This window comes from Polistes fuscatus, unplaced genomic scaffold (genome assembly GCF_010416935.1).
Source record: "Polistes fuscatus isolate 324 unplaced genomic scaffold, CU_Pfus_HIC Scaffold5, whole genome shotgun sequence".
Lineage (NCBI taxonomy): Eukaryota > Metazoa > Arthropoda > Insecta > Hymenoptera > Vespidae > Polistes > Polistes fuscatus.
The window spans coordinates 6,176,976-6,198,238 of NW_025113129.1; the positions used below are offsets into that span (position 1 = coordinate 6,176,976).

A 21,263-nucleotide genomic window follows, 5' to 3' on the forward strand; every position below is an offset into this window, starting at 1 on the left:
TCACTATATTTGTAATGAGTTGGAATCGTTTATCATGTTATACCTTATAATATATCAACTTTCATTTTGTTTTGACGGGGGGGGGAAAGAGGAAAAAAGAAGAAGGAGCAAGGGTTTCAAATAAAATTGTTGAAATCACGTGTGCATCCTTCGTATTATAAAATATACAAGTTAGTATAAAATAGTAGGGGCTCAGGAGAGCAGTTTCAGTTTCAATTTCATGCGGGAGTTCTAGCGTCTATAATTCACCGACGTAACGACGGAATTGCAAAGTACTTTCTAAGAACGTGTTATCGACGTATATACATATACATAAGACATACGTAACGTCACGAGGTACGTCCTGTTGCGAGGAAGAAACGATATTTCAAAGGTTGACAAAGTAGCTCGGGCTTCTCTTCGCGAATAGAAATGCAATAAATGTGCAACGTGATACGATCCCCCTTCATTCTTTTTTCCCTTTCTATATTTTTCTTTTATTATCTTTTTTATTTCTTTTTTTTTCGTTCAAACGAAAAGAAGAATTTCTTTATGACAGAAACATTGTCGATAGCACGACAAAGAATAAGAAAGTGTTTCGTTTCTCCCATAGAAGCTGAACGATCGTTTTATAATTCTTTTTCAGTCCGCCCACACCGGGTCCGAAGCAATACGCGGGCCCTTTTAATTTACGAATCGTTAAAGTCACGCACGACGACGTAAAAGTCGTGCCGGGGTCAAGAGGGTTTTAAAATTGCTACGTAAATTTCGTCGGCGCTAAAGAGGTGTGAATTTGTTTGAATCGCCACACTATTTTTTTTTCTTTCTTTCTTTTCTTGCTTTCATCCTTTTTTTCCTACCCTTTTTTTCTTGTCACTTGGAAATAATGCAATCTCTCCCGAGAAACATCTCCAATTTTTTTTTCCTCCATCTTTGCCGTCTTTCATCTTCTTCTTCATCGAATTTTTTATTTTTACGCGAAGAGAAATTAAACTGGAGAATCGATTGAAAAGAATGATCATCGTTGAAGATTTCTTTTCATTCTCATTTCTCCAACCACCTACCCCGATGTAATATCTACCTGTATATATCCGCGTGCTTGAATTTCGCGTCAGGTTTGAGAGAGGTTTTTATGAAACTGCACTCGAGTCGGTAAAAGCTGAGTCACCCTTGGATGCGCCTACCTAGTTTTCTCGCTTCGTAAGTGCCGACATTACCGAGGTAGGATATCGTTAATAAATAACGACATGCAACATACAAACAACCCACTTCCTCGTAAACCTAAACGAGCCTTAAAACGCGTACCTTCGTTCATTCGTTCGTTCATTTCATTGTTGGTAAGCTGGTCCAACGAATCGTCGGATTATCCTCATCATTGCCATGTTCATAGCAATCATCTCCCGTTTCTTCTTATTTTAGTATCTATTCATTTGCAATATCCTACTAAGAACAGCAGCGTTACGGGTTATTTACGAGTTAAACGTTTATGAATTATCCACCCGAGAATTATACATCCCGAAAGAAAAATATATTGTCGAAATCATTCGTTCGAGTAATAATTGAATCGTTCGATCGATTTGATTACGATAATGATCCTAAATTTTAAAAGACCCGGGATCGACCGGCACGGATTTTGCCATACTCTAACGGTCCCAATAAGTGTCTACAAAAAGAAATAAGAATCAAAGGGAATCGTCGGGAGATCAGATCGAGGACAGATCGCATTAATTTATCGATCGTGAAAAAGAGAAATAAGAAAAGAAAGAAGAAGAAGAAAAAAAGCTTTCGTTACGGTTTCCGTTAACTTTCGACTTTATTCGGCTTTCACCGGATTCGTCGAAAAAAACATTTCTTTTCTCAATCGTCATCGTAAAATTACGACGATGATTCTTATAGATTTATTGCTCTTAAAAAAAAAAGAAAAAAAAAACATTTCTCATATATCCCGAATATTTTTAATTCCATTTTCGAAATACATTTATTGAAATAAATATTTTAAAGAATTACGTGATCCTTGTCCAGTTGGAAAGCGCAACATTTTGATGCCTTCCTCTTTTCAAGGACGACCAATTAATGTCAAAGACTTATCTCGAAACTCCTCCCATGTAAGGACCGACTGTGTATACTTATTTACATTCGTTTTCTTCGAGGTACAAGGTTTTTAGTAACGTAATCAATCTCTGAATAAAAAGTTCGTATTGGATGTTAGTACGTTATAAACATTTCTCACGTAAACAGGTATCAGGTAGTTCTCTCACGTTATTCTTTCACGTGATTTTGCACCAAAGCATTTTACGTTTTCCGCATAGCAGATCGAAACGGAAGGTAATCTTATTGTTAGTATCGAGCAGTCAATTCTTTAGTTAGCTCGTGATTCAACGCGTTGTCAGCTTTATAGAATCATTTTTCTCTTAGGTTAGTCAGTTAAGTGTTTATATTACCGTCGAATATCTACGATAAACAAGGCGCCCACGGAACCACTAGCTCGTAAAATCTAGCCAAACCCTTCCTTTCCTCTCCTCCCCTCCCCTCTCTCTCTCTTATTTCTCTCTTTCTTTCTAGCCATACCTATTTCCTACTTCAAGTTAAAACCTGTTCACGCCTGGTACCAAGCTTAACACCCTTTCATGGATACTTCGTTCCTTCGATACGTTGCGTGTGCAAGTCGATTCTTCGAGCTTATCGACAATACTGCTCGTAAACGTTATGCTTTCGATAGCATTTGGATATGTAGAGAGAAAGAGAAGGAAGAGCATCGAATTTAAAGAACGTTCGTTCTCTCTTAGGTTCCAATAACGCACGCGTGTACGTATGTATGTACGTCGAAAGTTCACTCGTTTAAAATCAAATTAACGATGGCTTCAAGTTTATAGAGAGAAAATGTTTCTTATTTTAATACATGAAAACTTTAGAAATATTTGTGTTGGTTTCGTTTAAATAATCGTACATCAATTTTTCTGAAAACGTTGATAGATTGTTTACTTGCACTTATATTTTGTAGAAGCAGAGACACGCGCCGAAGTTGAGGAAATGATATGATTATAGATTTTAAAGTTAGTTTGATCGTTAACGCAAGACGCAATTTATTTTCTACGAACATGATCGATTCCTTTCACGCATTGCCAATAGATGCGTTGTCAGTTTGAAATCTGGAAACATTATTTCAACGCGTATCCACGTTTATTCGAGCATTGCTTTGAAAAGCTTTGACTCGTGTTGTAATTTCTTTTCTTTTTTTTCTTTTATTTTCTTTCTCACTTTAGCAACGTTGAAATAATATTTCTCACGGCGAGAAGCAATCTGTCAATAGGCTTCTTATTCTGATCGGTGAACCATTTTCCGCACGTTCGAGCGTATTTTTTTTAACGTTATGCACGCGTGCGTTCAAAAGATAAAATATCGAATTTTATCGAAGTCATATTGATCTTTCGTAAATCGTTGAGAAGAAAATCATTCTGTTGCTTTCGTTTTCGTAATTCGCAATAGTATTCTTCGGATAGAAATAAAGGATAAAACGATTTAACGTTAAGTCGTAACATCGTCGTAGTTGTCGTTTACTCGAAAGGGATTTTCTTCAACTGTCCGTCAACGAGAATATCACGGGCGTGTTTCTATGGGGATAAAATGTGTACTCCTTTTTCTAACATTATACTTTTGCCATCGAACGCAACGAGACTTTAAACGGCTACGTAGCTTCACCGATATGGTTCTCTTCGCCGATCGGATATTTATCTGCTGTCCTGTCGTCGAGAAGCTGTGTATCTATCTACAATATATATATATAAATATATCTTATATATAAAATCTTAACAAATGTTGAGTTTCTCTATGAATGGAAAAGCGAAATACATGAGTAATAAGTTTAGAAAATCGTTTTACAAGATCGACTAGATTCGAATGTTAATTTACAATGGTGACACCGATCTTAAAGGATGCAGTGGTAGAGAACAGGAGGATCAAGTAAAGGGAAATAGAAGGGAATAACAACAACAACAATAACAACAACAACGAAAAGCAAGCGTACGAGTAGTCGATCGACCGTAAGAAAACGATTTTATCGAGTCTGTCATCGTACGTCATTGCCCACTGTGAAACAACGTCCAGAGAAAAGCACATCGTGTAAATTCAAGCGCCGATTCTCACCGAGCTCTCTCGTCCACCGTATATATATCTCGGTGGACAGCGTTGAACGTTGACATTATCTCGTTTATGTACTTGACGATTATTGCACGCCGTTTCGAATGCCACGTATTAAATCTACCGCTGCGATAGTGCAACAGTATAAGAATTACGAACAAGCCGGTATGCGTACCAAGCGTAATAATTAACGCGTACGGGCGGGGGCTGGAAACGCAAAATAAAAAGATACGAAAAAATTAGAGAAATAGAGAGAGGGAGTGAGGGAGAGGGAGAGAGGGAGGGAAAGTTTGGAAAAAGAAAAGCCGAAGTTGTAATATTTCTCAAGCCCGAATAATCTCATCGTAGATCTTCGCAGGTAGGTTTATTTTTATTATCGAACTCTTGAACGTTGTCGAACGTTTATACGTGTCGAAGATAGAAGGTAAAAAGACAAAGAGAGAAATATTATAAATGTGAAGAGGGAGAAAGAGAGCTTTTCTCGAGAACCAGCTGTCGCGTCGTTGTTCTCCCGACAAGACACGATCGTTATCGTGGAAAAGGCAATGAAAGATCGAGCGTAAAGAATGCAACAACAACGCACAACGTGCACATTGCTAGTCTACTACCGTTATATTATAAAATCCGTTATTTTGCGGAATAACTACTTAGGATTTACAATAACGGCGTTCTCCACGCTCGATGTGTGAAATAAAGAGGAAAAGACTCATGGTGGTGGTAGTGGTGGTGGTGGTGTGTTAAGGCCTATTCTATGATCGGACTTCGACTAACGGTTGAGGATATGAAGCTTACCTGAGCGTTTGGATGAGTCAAAGCTATCTATCTCTTGTATGATGTCTTTTCGTATGTCCATGACGTCAATGACAACGAAGACGAAGACGAACGTTTATATGTTAGAATTGCGAACGTTACTCGAAGTCTAAGTCGAAGTTGGATGGTTCATCGTAATCGCTGATATTAAAAGTGATTACCGCTTGGATTTTCAGAGAAATCTAACGTGCTTCTTCGGTGTCTAATAAGCTAGCTCGTGCATGCATACGTATATACGTATACATATATACTTATATATAGATATATATATATACATCGGCAAGAAGCAAAAGGGAGAAAGGTTCATGGGGGTCTCGAGATGCATCGCTCTCTGTGCAGGGAGGACAAAAAGAAAAGAAAATAAAAGAAAAAAAAAGAAAGAAAAAAAGAAAAACATATACATAGGGATACCTACGTAAAACCGGTTATACCACCAAAACCGGAAAGATTTCTTCCGTACACTGTCGCCCAAAACGGACAAATGGGACGAGGTAGTTCAGCCACTGTTACACGAATAAAAGAAAAAACTTGCGAAAATCACAGGGTCCGTTGAATAAACGATACACCGCCATCGACTATCTGCCGTCTTTGAGTCTTACCCCTTTCTTTCTTCGATCTGTTACGTGTTTTATTTCTCTTTTCTTCCTCTGGTACGTGTCTCGATTTTCTTCGGAATAATCCAATCGATTTGACTAAAGAGAATCGATCGATCGTCCTCTACTTCCTTTTTATTTTATTTTTTTTTTATTATTATTTTTCCACGAGAAAGTTACTTCCGGTTAAAACAGAAAAAAAGCTAAGCCACCGTGTAGGCTATAATCAAACGATCGTTTTGTTAATGAATCTCTGTTCTGGAAAGAGAGACGATAAATGAGTTATCGTTCGATCATGCGATGAGTTATTAAGCCCAAAATGATCGGCTTGACCGGATGAAAGATTTTTTACGAAGTAACGACGAAAGGAAGATCGACAAGCTTAATATATATATCGAAGATATCATTTTATCGATGATTTATCGTGAAATTTCGGCTTCGTTAGTTAATTAGTAACTATATTCAAATTTTATTCACGTATTAAAAAGCTACAGATTATTTTTCTTAAATTAAGAACAAAATTTTATGAAACGACTCGCGAAAGAATAAAGTAATAAAATGAAAGAAGGGAAGGAAAAAAGACGCCTGGAGCATTTCGAAAGCGTAATTTCAATTAACTCTTGGAAGACATTAAAAAATATCCCTACGAAATCAGAATGTAAGAAGTGTTATGTCGAGCACATCCGACACGCGTGATAGATGTTCAAGAAGATACACATGCTTTGCTTCTGCCTTGATTTTCTTTCTCTCTTTCTCTTTCTTACACTCTATCTATCTCCTTGAGAAGAAGTTCTCGTTCTCGTATATAGGAGAAGGCGAACAGGTGCAGCGATCTTCTTGCAGTGGTAAGAGCACGTTAATGACACGCCACTGTATGGTGTGGGAGAGGCACGTATTAAATTATGAATTAGAAGGAAAATTTACAAGTCGATGCGATAAGATCTCTCGGTTCGCGGTTCGTAATATAGCAAGCGTTTTATCATTGATTTATACGCCGGCAGTCATGCGTTACAGTGTTCTCGTGGATATCAATTAATTCATCGAGGAAAGGAGATATTTGTGAAATTAATCGACGTTAAGATCGATATTAATAACATGTAATCGATAACATATCGCATAACTTAAAATTCCGAGAAGAAATATTCTTTTTCGTCTTTTTCGTGAGTCATCTTTCGAGAGGAAGAAGAAGAAGAAGATGAAGATGAAGGAGAAGAGAAGAGAAGGGAGAGAGAGAAATAAGAGAGAGAGAGAGAAAGAGACAGAAAGAGAGATTTTGCAAGATGATCACAGGAAGAGCGAGTAGCACATTCCACGTGCATCTTATTTCTCTCAACGCATATAAGACGCATGTGTATACGTGTCTTAACGAAGAGATCTTTCTCTGGGAGAGAACCGAGTCATATATCTCAAAGGTAGAAAACAACTTATTAAATTCTCGTAGGTAAAACATCGTGCAACATCGGTGAGATTCAGCAATATCAAAAATCGTATCTTGATAATAATTAATATTAAGAAATTTTCCGCGTCATTCGAGCGTGTAATTGTTTAGACATATCGATTTCACGTTGATGTAAGGAACTTCTAACACATTTCATATTATTGTATATTGTCATTATTACATTTATGGAGAGTTGCTTCGCTTGTTCATTCCTTCATTCGTTGGTTTGTTCTCTTGCTTTTACTACTCCGGCATTTTCGAGATATATCACGAGAAGTCACGACACCGTAACGAATCATCGCAGTACTGCGTACAAGTCGCCTCAAGGGGGAAGAGTTGCGCAGTGAAGAGGGAAAAGAGATCTCGAGGAGAGGTGTGGAGGAAGTTCTTGTCGGATAATTGATAATCCAATTCTTTAGAGGCATTTCGATCCCGTTCGGAGAGATTCGCCGTCGTCGTCCTCGTTGTTGCCGTCGTTACCAAGTTTCACGAGGAGAGGGTACGTTGTAGAGATTCAAAGAGGACCGGACCGGTCCTTGGAACGTGATCGTCTCAGCATGAGGTCCTCTTCGAGTCTTCTTCCTTCCTTCTTCTTCTTCTTCTTCTTCTTCTTCTTCTTCTTCTTCTTCTTCTTCATCATCTTCTTCTTATATTCTTTTATTTCCTTTTATTTTATTCACTTGGTCATCCTACAGATATTCCTAGTCTTTTACTTTACGCGTTTCTTATAATTGTAACAGCTAATTGATCCATAACTATCCAGAATCATTACTTCTTTTTTTTTTCGTTTATTCTTTACAAAATATAGTGATTTCTTATTTGACGTGTTTCCTGTAATTGACCATAAATGTCTGCGATCATAAATCATTATTCTTTATTATAAGTTACAACTTCTTTGATTTCTCAAAATAATTTTCCTCGAACTAAATAGATACGCCCTGTCAACTTTAGTCGTTTTTATCTGTTCGTTAATTAACGTTGAACTGTAGCGGTTAAGAGAAAAAGAAAAAACACGTGGAATTTTACTTTTCACCGCTGAGATCACTCGAAAATCTAGTTCAATGGGCGTCGCTAGCCGGGAACCAGATGATATCCTATATATCCTACCTTTGCGATATATCGAATAGATTCTCGCACTCCGACCACACTGACACGAGACTGTTTACTATGCACCAAGCATGATATTGGAGAATGTAGTCAATTAGCCAAGCGCTAATTACTCCTGGCATAACTTCGTCTAATGAGCGAATTACAAGGATAACTTCTGACCGGAAGTTAGATATAGATAAATGCATACACTTAAATTTAAATACATAAGTATATATATATTTACATACTAACACGTTAGAAACGAATCCCAAAATACATTGCGAAATATTACATATCTATGTTGTTTTTCCCCTTATATTCTTTGATTTTCGTCAATCTTTCGTAAGAACATTTCGTAACACTCTATCTCGATGTTTTAAAAAATAAAAAAGAAAAATCCAACATACCTATGCTCTCCACGTGCAAGTATACACTCAACCATAAAATAATAAACAAGAAACGTCGACGCGGCATGTTTGTTTGGACATCGACACGAACGAAACGTTCTTTGACTTTAGATTGTTTGGCTAAGAGGCTCGTTGACACTAGATGCTCATAGTATGCGGACATCTTCGCGCTGCAGGTGTTCTCTCTCGTAAGTTTATGAAGTCACAAGTCGGTGCACCAGCAAAGCAGTAAGCAAGCATGACAAATGGTTAGCGTATATTGGTTGAGTAGGCTCGTTCTAACGCTCCACTGACTTATGTGCCTTGGAAACGTCTGTCTTGCCACTTCATTGTCGGACTTGTTAGTCGTTCGAAGAGAATCATTTTCATTTAGTTAATAATACATCTATCCAACGCTCATTTACATTTAAACGTTTCCAACTAACTTATTGTTAGTCTTAATTGAATTGTCTGTTATAGAGAGAAACTTTCCGTCTTATTTATTTTTATATCTCTTTTGAAATAGGATTTGCAATTACCGATAAATGTTTAGAAAATAAACGTCATCATTAGGAAAGAAAAACGAGTGGAACAATTTGCATTAGAAATTGCATCGATATACTTTATTTTCACCCCATGTTTTTAACAATGACGTTGTCGCATCGTTCAGACGACCATTTTAAACGATAACCCTTGCATCCTTCCGCGTAACGAGAGACTCGAAAAACACTCGACACGTACACACACATAAACACACGCAATAAGACCGATTGAGAATCGTACGTTGACCTCGAGAATGTAACTTCCTACGATTTATTTTTAATAATACTTGAATGAAAATTATCCACGCAGCATATAGGAAATTCGGGAATGGTTATGGACGAAAATAACAGTAAACTCAAAGTAATTAATGTTCCGTGCTAATTTAACTCACCGTTATTTGTCACGGCTTAAAAAACTCAAAGGTAAACTCGTTGCATTAACGAAGCTTTTTAAGCGAAGACACGTTTTCAATATTGACCATTTTTTTGTCTTTTTATTTTCTTTTTATTTGTGTATAATATATATATACACATTTTATCGGCTTTTACCATTCGATCGAATGGAGAAGAGTAGCTGAGGGTGATTTCACATGAATATGCATTTAAATCGTACGCGTATTTTTAATTACACGCGAATACGTATCGCTCGTCACACACCGCAACGTTCGTTGACGGAATTTTAAACGTAACATTTTCTTTTTTTCCAAAATAATCTTTCGTATTAATCGATCTAAACGTAGTCTTAAATTTTCGCGATTTATCAAATGGATTTTAATTACTCGCGAGGTTTATTTTTTCCATTTGATCAAAACAAAGTTAGGAAAACAAAGAAATAATTAATCTAGTTTTTATTTTATCTCCATCGAACTAAGAATAAATTTTTAACTATGCACATATTTAAGTCGTATTTACAATAATTATACCATTACTAAAAATATTCGAGACATACTTTTGGAACGTTGTCACCGAGAATAAAAATGTTTTTACGAAGCAACCGAAAGGCAACGCACGTGCTGAATTGGTCACCTGGGAATCCACAGGATCTTATTAAATTTCGATTGATTTTTATCTTGCCACTCGTGAATTGATCGATCAAGAATCTCGATCGTTTTCTTAAGTAAAAAGTATCTTTGTAAGTATATTTTCGGGTTACTTATTTGATAATTGTCAACACAATTAGAACGTAAATTACAACGATTACAACGATTAGTACGAATATTCGTGCAAAGTAAATAGAATCGATAAGTAGTCGATTTAAGTCAATTAATCAAAATTGAACGATATTAATCGTAGTAAGGCAAAGTATGTTTTTACTTGGATCAACAGCTTTTGTTACGACCTCGTTAACGATATGCGTGTTCGTCATCGAGTTACGTTGAATATTTCGAACATTATCGCGGTCCGCCATGTTTCGAAGACAAATTGGTAACATCGGGTTCATTTTATAGTAGAAGGAAGTAGGTATCAAAGATAATAATGCACGTTCTCCGATCGTAAATCGAACAGTCAAGAAAAGGGGATTACGCTGACGAAATGGTAGCTGACATAGAAAAGAAGTCCTTGCTAGTTTTTATCTGTCTTGTATTTCCAATGCCGTGTGTTGGCATGCGCCGGGACGCACACGTATAATCTTTTTCTTTTCTTTTTTCATCTCATTTCATAACGTCGTTAATTCCTCTTATACGCGTCTTCTCTTTATGGAAGTACTTCAAGTCCAAGGATAATTCTCTTGATTCCGCTAGGAAAATCTTCATTACCGTCTTATTATTTTTAATCAATTTTCGAGTTCTATAATAATAATAATAATAATAATAATAAGTATAATAATAAGAGATGTAAAAGCGAATATAAACGGTTTGGGTTGAAAGTTTCTTTTTCTTTTTAAATGGTTTTGTGAACGAGAATAAATTACGACGCCTACAGTTTCCTGATGAGAGAGAGAGAGAGAGAGAGAACGTTCAAGCGTTCTGGCAGAGTGAACATACTTGGATAAAACCGTGGCAAATATTGACTTAGTCCAGGATGGAAGAAGAGTTTCGTGATGACCACCGTGAAGTTATGGACAAAAGAGTTCTTGTGTTCTTTGCGAACGCGTCAAGTGTTATATCACGTATATATAACCTATACACACACACATACACATACATAAAGATAATTGCATGATCGATAATCATTTCTTGGTAGATATTATTTTCTTAAATTTCTACATAGAGAAATTATATAATCTAAAACGACGAGTTGGTCCGATAATACAAGGAGGTTTTAGAATAATTTTCTCGGTGGACAGAAAGTAGTATCTATCGCAATTGGAGGACGATAGAGAGAAATTGTGGGCAGTGTAGGGAGTGTGCACGGTCTGTCGGAGCGAGATATAGGTGGGCGTTCTGCCGGATATGGTTCGCCGGAAGCAGGGGGACCCTTGCCACCGACACGCTTCAAGCTTCTCGACAGCGTCGGAACGTCATTCACGATGATATTTGCCGTTAAATCGAGCCAGTCTCTCTATGTCTCTTTCTCTCTCTCTCTCTCTATATATATATATATATATATATATATATCTGTTTTTTTTCTTTCTGAATCGCAGCACCGATTTCTAGATCAAGGCAAGCGTCGACTGGCGTTCCGACATTTCTTTATTTTCATTCCCATTTAACGTTTACAAGAGAATCAGGGATTTCAAACGAATAACATGATCTCCCATGGTACATCGAGTCGGAATTAATGGACTGCCTCTTCGAATCGATTACTAGGTCGAACAGATATCGACTACGACTTTGCGATTCTAACATGAGATTTCCAGGATCGTTGCATTCGGCTAATATCTATTACTACTACGGATGAAAGAGAACTCGTTTGGCTTTTACTCTCTCTCTCTTTCTCTCTCTCTCTCTCTTTCTTTTACTCACTATACTTTAGTAATACTGTAGTGTACTGGACTAGATAATAATGCCTCGCGTAATAATATCGATCCCATCGATTTTCTAGTTCGGTAAATTTACGCTTAGAGATCATACGGAGTCGACTACGATGCCGCCTTGCCTTCGCTTTGTGTGCGGCGTGATCCGGTCTACCGCTAATCTAATCTCACTTGGTGTAATATTAATTCAAGGTATTTGATTCTAATCTCTCGTGGAATTAATGCTCACAGTCTGCTAACTTGTCTGGCATTAGTTTAATAGTGATCGTAGTACTACGGTTAACTCGGTCTGAAACTAGTCTGATTCTGTGTGATCTAGTTTTACGACTGTGGTCCACTTCTTGTGTCAAATTAAACTTGTATAAAAAAATTGATCAAAAGTTTTTCAATGTTCTGACCCCGAATTTTCTTTTTTTTGCTGTCTCTCTCTCTCTCTCTTTCTGTCTCATCAAATAAGAACGTTTAGTGATTCTCGAGAGGAACTCAAACCAAGAGGGCACAGAAGATTTATTTAACGTCGATTCGTCGTTCAGTGACATCTCGTTTCTCAATGTCCTCGACTTTGCCTTTTCTCCTTTACTCTCTCCTCTCTTTCTCCTCTCTCTCTCTCTCTCTTTATTTCTTTCTTTCTTTCTATCTTTCTTTCTTTCTTTCCTTCTTTCTTTCTTTCTTTCTTTCTCTTTTACTCGAGCAAGCGTACGACGTACTCTCAAATCGGATATATCTGCGGTGGCTATCGATCGCTTTTCCTGCCAGCTTCCTGGCAGTGATTTATCACGACTCCGAGAGTCCCTACCCGTTTCGTATCATGCTGCTGTAACGTTGAATATTCCGTACGGTGCAAATAGCTCTCGGTGTGCTTCTGGCACGCGCGGGCTCTCGAAACTTTCAAGCATAAATGAAAAATGTCTTCTCGCGTACCCGTCTCCCCTCCCACTCCTCTCTCTCTCTCTCTGTTTTTCTCTTTCTCTCTTATCGTTTCGTTTTTACCACAGAAAGAACGAAATTAAAGCCCCGAGGCAATTATTTTCTCTCTCTCTCCCTCTTTCGCTTCATAATTTTCAAATTTCATAGTAAACAAATATTTTGATATACGTGCATCTATATACATAAATATGCGATCGAAGTAGCAAAATTGATATATTTATTAAACATTTTAAAGTGAATATTTCTCCCGTTCGTTTTTTCGTTGTCGGTGTTTCCTTCATAGCAATTTCATGCACTTTCCTGTGTATACATATGTACGTACGTCTATGTATCTATATATGTAGGATATATACATTCTTCATTATATGCAGACGCACGCGGTGGACGATCGCAACGCGTGCAACAAACTGCGCAGTCTGCAATGACGACGACTACGACTACGACGACGACTACGACGACGACGACGACGACGACGACGACGACGACGACGGTAGCAGGCACGCCCTTCTACCGTGTCGCACGATACGTCGCACGATACGTCGCACAATACGTCGCGTGGTTCGTTCGATCTAACGGGTGTCCTTTTTCTTACCTATTTTTATTCAAAAAAAAAGAAACCAAGTCATTATTTTGAACGAATAGGAAATCAAAAAGGAACGTTAACAATTCCAAAAAACTACGATCTATAAATACGTACGAATTCATTGGAAATGAAATTTCGATCGATTAGATCGGAAGATCTTTGCAATGTAAGGAGAGAATCATTCGATCTGACATTGCAGTTGATATCTATTTAATGTTAACATAATCGCTGATTGCTGGTCGAAAGATTTTAACGTTTAGATACGATCACCGGTGGCAACGGTTTCGACGTTATGCAACGTTGGCTTGTTAGTTACATACATACTTACTTACTTACTTACTTACTTATGCACTGTTAAGCATCGCCATAGAGCTTCTTTAAGCGGACAGCTTAATGCCGCTAGCCACGTACTGCCTTATGTATACACAGTGTCTACGTATTACGCGTTGCCCGCCAGCCAACCAACCAACGAACCAACCAACCAACCAACCAGCCAGTCGGATCGCATCTTCTATCGCGCGAGAACGCGAAGACGATCTCTACGTGCTGCCTTTATGTATATATATATATCTATATCTATATATGATGCATGTATGCATGTATGGTCTTATTTATGTGTAGCGTATATAACGATGGACGAAAGCCCCCAGTGTATCTCCGTGTCTGGCAGCCTTCACCTCTTTTCAACGGGCGTTTCCGTGGCTCTAACTACCGTCGCTTTCCAACGAGCTTAAACGTCGCTCTCTATTCCTCTTCTCCTTCACGAAGATCATGAAAATTGATATTCGGGAAGACGAGCCTTTCTTCCTGCAGGAAATCGTGGGAAAGAGGGTAACGATGCTTTCGAACGATAGGGATCGTAACTTGGTATAGAAAAATAAAAAGGTACCAACAGGAACTGTGGAACTAGCTCGCTGACTAATTATATATTTTTCTTTATTATTTTTTTTTTATATTTTAATAGATCAGTATAGCGTTCGAAGGTATACTGATTATTTCATTTTATTCGTGAGATCGTAAGACTAGATTTTTGAAGTCATACTTCTTTTTAATAGATTTCTATTTATTATGTATATCTATCGTTATATACAATGATCATTTTTAAAGCACGTATAATGAGATTATCGATAAGACTAACTATATTCTTCGAGGGGGTAAATGTGTGTCGGTAGCTCTACGATGCCATATAGAAAACGTTTAGATCGTTTCACTAATATTTATGATATATATATATTATATTAGAGTTACTTTATAGATCACGCTTGTATACTTACTTACTTGTTTCGTTGGAGCGTAACGCGCGTAATGAATCGGGACTGTTAATAAATCTCGCGTTACGAACCGTAATATGGCCGCTAGAAGTTGACGAGGAAAAGCCACACGCGACAAAGTCGTTTTCATGGTCCTCATTACGTATATATAGATATAGATATAGATATATATATATATATATTTTGATTTTTTCGTTTTAATAGATAATAATCGAAATCGACGGACTGTTATGAAAAAAAAAATTCAAGATAGTTATGGGTTCGAGTCTCGTACGTTTTCTTCCCTATTTCTTTCGATTCTTTACCGATTACGGGCGACGGTGGTCGCATAATTACGGCAATTACGGATCGCAGAGTTATGGACTGTCGGAATAAATACAAGCCGGCGCCATTAAACGACTCCACTGCGGCGGTTCTTCTGTACTCGCACACGTATTTAAGGCAATGGTCAAAGAAGCATACTAGTAGCCCGAGGAGACCTCTACTTATATATATATATATATGTATGGGGTAGATATAGTATTCGTGTATGTGGCTATCGGTAGACAGCCTCTTTGTTCTTTGGCGAGTCGCGGTAACGATTATATCGGAGCGTTTCCTTTCAAGGTCGCGAACACACGAACGTGCACCTCTCTTTCTCTTTCTTTCCTTTTCTTTCTCTTTCTCCATTGCACGTGCCTCGAGAACGATGCATCTTATACTGATTTTTCTATGTTCAGATAAAGCTGATGCAGTATTCGATAAAACGACGATACTTGTATAGTATACGTAAAGATCATCTTTACCTTGTGCATAAATCCTCGCACGTTATGATACATGTTTACTCTATCAAAGAATCCAACAAGATTGCAGCTCGGTGCACATATCGGAAGAAGCTTTTTTTAAAAATCAATACTTTTTTTTCTCTTCCAGTCGAATTTGCTTTTCATTCGTAGAAACTCGTCCCCCGATTCTCGCTAATCCTCGGCAATTTGTCGAGACTGGTTTTGATCATGGCATTTATCAGAAAGAAAGAAAGAAAGAAAGAAAGAAAGAGAATCATCATAGCTTGTTCGCCTTCTTCTTCTCTTCTTCTTCTTTTCTAGGCAAGCGAGCAATTTTCTGCGGTGGGTTTTAAGTCGACGCGAACGATGGATTTCCTTTGCGTGTATAAGTTTCTTACATTTACACGAAGGCTCGCATGCAACACCAACGAAACGCGTTTGTTCCTCTGGAAGAGGAGAAGGAGACCAAGTTGAAGGTGAATGGCGGGCGTGGCTCGACCAGTCGAGGTGGTAGGGTGGCCTGGGTGCATCCTGCTGCACAACAGCACAACGACGATGCCTTCTTCTTGATCGCCTTCTTCTTAAACCCCTCCCCTCCCTCTCTCTTTTTACTTTTTATTTTTTTATCATCGTGTTTTACAAACAAACAAACAAAAAAAAAGAAACCCCATATATAATAATTTGATCGATCGAAAATTTGTACCTCTCTTATTTTTATCCCGATCTTTTCTATCTTTTCTCCTTACCTCGTTTATCTTCGACTAATATCGATTTAATCGATACTAGACGCAACTCTAAATGTCCGTTCGATTTACCGATCGCCGGACGTTTATTGATCGCGAACGATTCCTCGAGTATTTATTCCCCATCGTACGTCATAAGTCGACAGGCAATACGCTCGCGCGTAAACCTCGATACTTGAGTCACTTCAGAACGTATTATATGTATTCTAGGTATGTCCGTAAGTATCTATGTATGTATATATGTAGTACGTATTCTCAACATCGATTAGACTTTAATCGTGCGACGATTTATCGACGTCCACCTTGTACCATTTTTTTCTTACTTTTTATCTCTCCTTCATTCTCTCTTTCTCATTTTTTTTCTCTTTTTATCCATTGTAAATAGAATATTATCCGACTTTGTGCAAAAACTCAAGATTTTCTCTTTATGGACCAAAAAGACTATTACTTACATTTGAACGATTAAATTTAAGGCTCACCGTGCGTTTCGTGCCCTTTGTGTCAATGCTCGTTTTCTTCTCATATTCTCAGACCGTCCTTCTTTCCTTTACGACGGCTGAGTCATCGTCATGGGAGTTCCTTCGAAATCGACGAATCATTTCTATTTCTAAAATCAACGAATCAAGGTCAATGCTCGAATACGACCTCCACGTGTCATCGTACGAGAACTTTGAACGTCGGACTAACGGTACGAATCTTTGAAGTAGACATTACTTTCTTTAGCCTTGTTAAAATCGTTTTAAAAGTTTTCAAAGATCAAGGATCGAATGGTTTCTAGTAATATGTTCAATATTTATCGAAATATTTTTTGGATAAATTTTATTATATATTCGCGACAAAAATATTCAATGAATAATCTTCATGAAGAATAGGATGAAAGGTGTGCATAAAGGTGGAGGTGAAGGTTGCGATCAAAGTTGGTGAGGAAAGACGAGAGGTGGGACGGGAGGATTAGCTATGGAGCCGAGTCAGGTACCCACGTTTCTGATGAGCCAGAGTAACAGAATAAGAGAAAGATATAGATAGATGATGGGTGGGAATAGAATGAGATAAAGAGAGAAAGAGAGAGAGAGAGAGAAAGAGGGAACTGTTTACTCATTAGACCGGATAATTGCAGGTGGGTCTGGGCTCACCTCGACCTCGTCTTACCCCTCTTTCTTTCTCTCTCTCTCTCTTTCTTTCATCGTCCTTCACCTTTATACACCTAACTCGTCTCTCCCGTGGCTTCCCAGCGTACATTTAGTATTCGTTTTTCCTACCTTGGGAAAATGCATGGTTCTCATGTTAGATCGATTATGATATTTTACTTTTATAATATCGTTTTGATATCTTTGATAAAGAAAAGAATAAAAAAGAAAAAGCAAACGGGAAAGGATTTTTATATTTTTCCCTACAATCAAAATCATGTACAGGATGTATTGTCATTGGGTAGGTATTATTAATAATACCGAAGACGAAGGAAACGTCAATGAGATAAGCGGTAAGCGATTTCTCGTTATGCAACGGCATGTAATAATTCTAACGCCCACTGGATGGCTGTTCGTTCGGTTTTGTGCTTGAATTAACAGCCAACCAGAGTGGAGGCAGAATCACGAGCGTGCGCGTATCTACTTCTCATTGATCGCTTCCTAGACGTCACAGCGAGCAAAAGGCAATTAAGCCGTTGCACTGCTAATTATCATTTGTCACGTGATCGACCTAAATCCAAGATATAAAGCAAAGGGAAGGAAGAGTAGAGAACGAAGACGTGACGTCGCGCGTAAATATTCATTTTTCAAAATGCAAAGCAAAAAAGAAAAAAAGAAAAAAAAACAAGAAAATTAACAAAAGGCATAGAAAACGTGACATAAGTGGTCGATTCGTAGCACGAAAAGCATGAGGAAGAAGTCTCGTTCGATAATTCATTAGAAAAAGAAAGAGAAAAGAGATATAGAAAGAGACAACGATCATATGGCGTGACGAGGAATCGTAATGAATGCATCGTCGTCGATGATACCCACGGTTATACGAACGTAGTGTATTTTCACTTTTACACAATCGTATCTTGGAAGCACGCGCCACCGCAAGTGCATACTCATGATACCGTCGCGTTTACTCCTAATATATGCACATCGAATTGTTACGTAATGGTCAACTCTTATCGTCGTAAGCTAGCATAATCGTTGGGTTATAACTTCAAGGTCTATAACGTTTGCTAGCACAAGTTATTCAAGTTTCGAACAACCGACTCTACGATAATAGAAAATTTAAATTCGATCGATTTCTAATCACGGAAAAGAATATTGAAAAAATAAGCTGCACTTTCGAATCATTTTGTTTTTTCATCTTGTATGAAAATGTAGAGAAGGGCGTGGTAGTCGATGGTCACGAGCATTGTAGCATTGGCCCAACCCAATGGATGCCAAGACGTATGGATCAAGATACATATTTTCTCGGTGAGAAGAAAACTCGTTGGTCAATTAATTGTCAACTAATTTTTAATATAATTACAAAACCAAGCTTCGCGTTTACTTTTTCACGTAAATCCTCATCGCGTTGAATAACGTACAAATTATTTTCCTCTTTATTCTCATTCTATTACTTGAAATTTCTTTTAATCAATTATCCTTTAAAAAAATGAAACAGAGGGATAATATTATTAGAATTTAATTTATGATAAATAACGAAAAGTAGATTTTATATATATAGAAGGTTATTTTAAATATTATTTATTATACAGGTGCGTATAATATTTTTATCTTTGATGTCGTAGGAAAGTGAAAGATAATATCATTTTTACGCGTGTCATTCGTAAGATCGATATTAAAGAGCGAGCATTACATAACTCGTAGGAACGATCGATTTGGTTCATCGATCAGTTATTGGGTAATCGTACGCGTAAGTTAGCTAGCTACTTTTAAAACCAAAAGAAAAAAAGAGAAAAAATTATCAGGGAGAGTAATAGCGAGTAAAAGAGAAAAAGAAAAAGAAAGAAAGAGAGAGAGAGAGAGAGATAGTAAATACACCCGCGCATTCGCATATTTCGCTTAGGTTCGTATAGACGATAGATCGAGGTTGCCTAGTGGCACGAGCCGTCACGAAATCCGGAAGCGATTGGAAATGAATGCAAAGAGAATCGAGATCGTAGCTCGCGCTTACGCTCGCGATATCGGAGGAGGACGTATTAGCATGAGAGATTAATTTATCAGTCTTCGTAGACAGAGAGACAGAGAGACAGAAAGAGAGAGAGAGAGAGAGAGAGAGAGAGAGAGAGAGAGAATGAGAATGTAGGTATAAACAAACGGTTAAGAGAGAGTAGAAGTTCGTGCGTAAAGCGAAGAGTTTCGAAATGAGCGGCCTCAGAACGTTTCGTTGTCCAGGTTAACCTGACGTATCGTATACGTACTAGCTGAAAGGAGCGCGAGCGCGCATATACAAGGTGGATTGAATTATAAGCGCTACCGTCTAATCCACGCGCGTCTAAACCGAGCTCGTGTACTACGGTCACGCTTGAATTATATGCTTCGTTCTACGAGAACGAAATGTACCTATACATGTGGAAAGATAGAGCAAGAAAGAATGAAAGAAAGGAAGAAAGAGAGAGAGAGAGAGAGAATGAGAGACACACGATTTAGTTAGAATTCTAAGGAGAGGATCTCTTCTCGTAATTCGATTTCTTTTTCTCACTATGAAGTTCGACGAAATCGATCTTCAAGTGTGTTTCTTCGTATGCCATACTAAACGAAGGGGTTGAAGGATATGAAAGGAAGCGAGCGCGTCGTCTCTCGTTTGTACGATCGAAGAAGCTAGTTCCTTTTTCTCGGTTCTCTCTGGTAAGGATAAGAAATTGGATATATCGTCTCTCTCTCTCTCTTTCTCTCTCTCGTTTGTACGTCCATTCGTTCGTTCGTTCGTTCGTTCGTTCGTTCGTTCGTTTGTTCGCTGCTAGCTTTAATGAGAATCATTGATCAGGGTAGGAGAAGGAATGGTAGTAGAAGCTGTGCTGCAAATCGTTGTAAGAAAAAGGTCGGCCTCTCTTTAACGGCACGAGGCGATCGTTCGTCGGGTAGTCCGGTGCGGTGCATCAATTAGTCGTGCGATAATTAGCGACAGAGCACAACCAACCAACCGAGTCCGTCGGCCACGCTTGCCGCTGCTGCTGCTGTTGCTGCTCCTGCTCCTACTGTTGCTGTTGCTACTGCTATTGACCATCACAATAAAAATACTTTTTATCATAGGTAAGAAGAAAACAGCTTACACTCGATAACTCTCCCTCTCTCGCTCACCTTGTTTTCATTTTTCATTTAGAATGAACGATGTGTCTGCCGATGGTTCATCTTCCTCTTCGTAAAGATTACTAATTTTATTGCAACCCGTATCGTGGTCACGATCCGCGTGTGCGTACGTCAACTCATCATTTTCTTTTTCTTCTTATTCTTCTTCTTCTTCTTCTTGATCGATCATCGAAGATTCAAGAGTACCCTTTCTACTCACTTTTTCTATCCATACATATATATACATATATGCTTTTAAAATGTAACGTGACATCGCGAGAGTGCGACACGATGTTCATATTGAAAAAAAGATTCGAAAAGATTCATTTGAAATCCGAATAACGATTGGATCTCGATCGGGGTTTGATTAATAGAGCGTTTCTTGTCTTAGCACGCGAACGAACGAGAATAAAAAGGAGAAAAAGAGAGAGAGAGAGAGAGAGAGAGAGATAGAGGAGAGAGAAAAAGAAAGAGAGATATACGGAGAAAATGTAATAGTGTAATAAATACCGATTTTCCTTTCGATTTCCTTGAGATCGAACGCGAACTCTCTCGCCTTATTGCAAGAAAAACGTCGTAGCTACATTCGGAACGAGAACGGGTCAATTCTCTTTCGCAATGAACATTGATTTTTTTTTCTTTCTTTTTTTATTCTTTTTTACCTTTTTTCATACATTTTTATCTCTCCTTATGTATTATCGATAACATTAGCGAAGTTCTCGAGAATAGCTGCCACTGTTATGTTTGCATCTATCGCAACAGAGATAGAGTCAAGTGGAAAAAACATCTTAGATTACGAGAAGATATTCGTTGTTGTTTTGATAGATGCGA

The 21,263-nt window shown here is 38.0% G+C and overlaps 1 protein-coding gene and 1 long non-coding RNA gene across 3 annotated transcripts in view; one reads left to right on the forward strand and one right to left on the reverse strand.

The window, feature by feature from the left end:
- The window catches only part of LOC122522538, a 34,107-nt gene extending 20,212 nt beyond the window's left edge, over positions 1 to 13,895 (reverse strand). For both annotated transcript variants that reach the window (XR_006305078.1, XR_006305079.1), the window contains exon 1: positions 13,746 to 13,895. This is a non-coding gene — a long non-coding RNA (uncharacterized LOC122522538). The remainder of the gene's footprint in view (positions 1 to 13,745) is intronic.
- Positions 1 to 21,263, forward strand: part of LOC122522476 (Krueppel-like factor 3) — a 220,961-nt gene that overhangs the window by 22,327 nt on the left and 177,371 nt on the right. The window lies entirely within an intron of this gene.